Here is a 3,287-nt window from a genome sequence, read left to right as displayed (position 1 = left end):
GCTGCATAGAATTAACATAACTTAATTCATTATTTTCTTATTATTAAACATTTAGTTTCTTTCAGTTCTTCACCATTTGCAATGCTGACTAGATGCCTATGTAAAATATATATATTAAAATTTTTGTTGTTGTTGTGGCACAATTCTAAAACTGGGTCCAAGGTTATAAACTCTTTATGACTACATGCAAATTGATTTTAAAAATAACTGCATCAACTTACCTAAAACGTGTATGCAATTCGCTACACTCTCACTTGGTTTTGAAATTACATAGGAAGATCATAAAAATTGGCTAGTTAATACAAAAAAGTCTTACAGAAATATCTTATTAACATTTGTGCGTTTGAATACTTGCAAGGCTGAATATAGTTCTAGGTGTCTATTTACCAACAGTGTGGGTCATAATTCATCAATTTACTCTCTTTCAATCACTGGACGAATAGTTTTTTGAACACCTGCCATGTGCCAGGTACTTTTTCTGTTTCTGAGCACACAGCAGTGGAGAAAACAAAAATCCCTGCCTTGTGGATTTTGTATTATAAGGTAAAAAAGACAATAAACATAGTAAGTATTAAAATTGTGTATAAAGTTGAATGTTATAATTGCTATGGAAAAAATAAAGCATGATAAGAATAAGTCTGTTGGTAGGGGGCTGCATTTATAGGCTGGAGTGGAGTGAGAGTTTTGATGATGTTCATTTGTTTGGTAGGAAGAGAACAAAGAAAAATCTAAACCCAACAGAAGAAAAAGTTTCAAGAAAGCGGTTGCCACCAATGCCGAAATTTGCCAAGATATCCGGGTGGAAGACAGTGGAAACAAGGCAACGACTGTCAACAAAGATGAAGGCGCCACATTCCATTGGCCAGAGTTCAGTCACGTGGCCACACGCAGCTAAAGAGAAGCGCTGAGTGGTTTAGGTGTGAGCACAGAAAGAAGAGCATACCGTTGTTGTGAGAAAAGCTTGCAAGATCTGTCACAGCCGATCTAAAATCAACTGCTATTATCAACTGGGGTAATTGCAAAATTATCCGAGGCTCTTCCCTCAAAAACAAGATCAAAATGTCAAGGAATGTGTTTTCTGGTGACCCTGTTGGGCATTCAGGTTTGGAAACTACTGAGTGAGTCTATCTTTTGGAAATAAAAATACATCAAAACATGTCTTAAAAAACAAAAAACCTCCAAAACCTTGATTAAAAGTAGGTCTGTTATAATACAAAATAGCCACCAGGTGGCAGAAGAACTCCATTCTTGCAAGCTTCTTGGTGGCTTCCTTATTTCACTTTTTCACTTTCCTTGTTTCTTTCTTTCTTTTTTTTCTTCCTTCCTTCCTTCCTGCCTTTCTTCCTTCTTTCCTTCTTCTCTCCCTCTTTCTTCCTTCCTCCCTTTCTTTCTTCCTTCCTCCCTCCCTCCCTCCCTCCCTCCCTCTCTCTCTCTCTCTTTCTTTCTTTCTTTTTCTTTCTTTTTCCTCTCTCCCTCTTTATTCCTTCCTCCCTTCCTCCCTCCCTCCCTTCCTTCCTTCCTTCCTTCCTTCCTTCCTTCCTTCCTTCCTTCCTTCCTTCCTTCCTTCCTTCCTTCATTTCTTTCTTTCTTTCCTTCCTTCCTTTTCTTTCTTTCTCCTCTTTTCCCCCTGGTTTGTTGGCTTGAAATATATAGGATTAAGTTCCTTAAAAAGATTCATGCTAACATTTTAAATAGATAGCATTATTAAGAATTTCTTTCCTGGGGCTTCCTAGGTGACGCAGTGGTTAAGAATCTGCCTGCCAATGCAGGGAACACGGGTTCGATCACTGCTCCAGGAAGATCCCACGTGCTGTGGAGCAACTAAGCCCGTGCGCCACAACTATTGAGCCTGCGCTTTAGAGCCCGTGAGTCACAACTATTGAGCCCGTGTGCTGCAACTACTGAAGCCCACGAGCCTAGAGCCTGTGCTCTGCAACAAGAGAAGCCACGGCAATGAGGAGCCTGCGCACCACAATGAAGAGTAGCCCCCACTCACCACAACTAAAGAAAGCCCACGCACAGCAAAAAAGACCCAACACAGCCAATAAAATAAATAAATAAATAAATAAATAAATTTATTAAAAAAAATTTATTTCCTTATAGAGAAGAAAAATACCTAGAGTATTATGTTAATGCCCTATTCAGAATTAATGTTATTAATTTTTATTTTATTTATTTATTTATTATTTTTTGGGGGGTACACCAAGTTCAATCAACTGTTTTTATACACATATCCCCGTATTCCCTCCCTTCCTTGACTCCTCCCCCCCAAGTCCCCCCCACCCTCCCCGCCCCAGTCCTCTAAGGCATCTTCCATCCTCGAGTTGGACTCCCTTTGTTATACAACAACTTCCCACTGACTATCTATTTTACAGTTGGTAGTATATATATGTCTGTGCTACTCTCGCGCTTCGTCTCAGCTTCCCCTTCACCCCTTGCCCCCTCGCAAACCTCGAGTTCTCCAGTCCATTCTCTGTATCTGCGTCCTTGTTCTTGTCACTGAGTTCATCAGTACCATTTTTAGATTCCGTATATGTGGGTTAGCATACAATATTTGTCCTTCTCTTTCTGACTTACTTCACTCTGTATGACAGACTGTAGTTCTATCTACCTCATTACATATAGCTCCATCTCATCCCTTTTTATAGCTGAGTAATATTCCATTGTGTATATATGCCACATCTTCTTTATCCATTCATTTGTCGATGGGCATTTAGGTTGTTTCCATGTCCTGGCTATTGTAAATAGTGCTGCAATAAACATTATGGTACAAGTTTCTTTTGGGATTATGGTTTTCTTTGGGTATATGCCCAGTAATGGGATTACTGGATCATATGGTAGTTCTATTTGTAGTTTTTTAAGGAACCTCCAAATTGTTTTCCATAGTGGCTGTACCAACTTCCATTCCCACCAACAGTGCAGGAGAGTTCCCTTTTCTCCACACCCTCTCCAACATTTGTTGTTTCCAGATTTTGTGATGATGGCCATTCTGATCAGTGTGAGGTGATACCTCATTGTGGCTTTGACTTGCATTTCTCTGATGATGAGTGATGTTGAGCATCTTTTCATGTGTGTGTTGGCCATCTGTATGTCTTCTTTGGAGAAATGTCTATTTAGGTCTTCTGCCCACTTGTGGATTGGGTTATTTGCTTTTTTGGTATGAAGCTGCATGAGCTGCTTGTATATTTTGGAGGTTAATCCTAGAGTGTTATGTTAATGCACTATTCAGAATTAATGTTATTAATTTTTTTTTGATTGAAGCAAAATGTGTTAAATGAATAAGACTA

The sequence above is a fragment of the Hippopotamus amphibius genome, chromosome 10, assembly GCF_030028045.1.
Source record: "Hippopotamus amphibius kiboko isolate mHipAmp2 chromosome 10, mHipAmp2.hap2, whole genome shotgun sequence".
Lineage (NCBI taxonomy): Eukaryota > Metazoa > Chordata > Mammalia > Artiodactyla > Hippopotamidae > Hippopotamus > Hippopotamus amphibius.
This window is presented reverse-complemented; position numbering follows the sequence as displayed.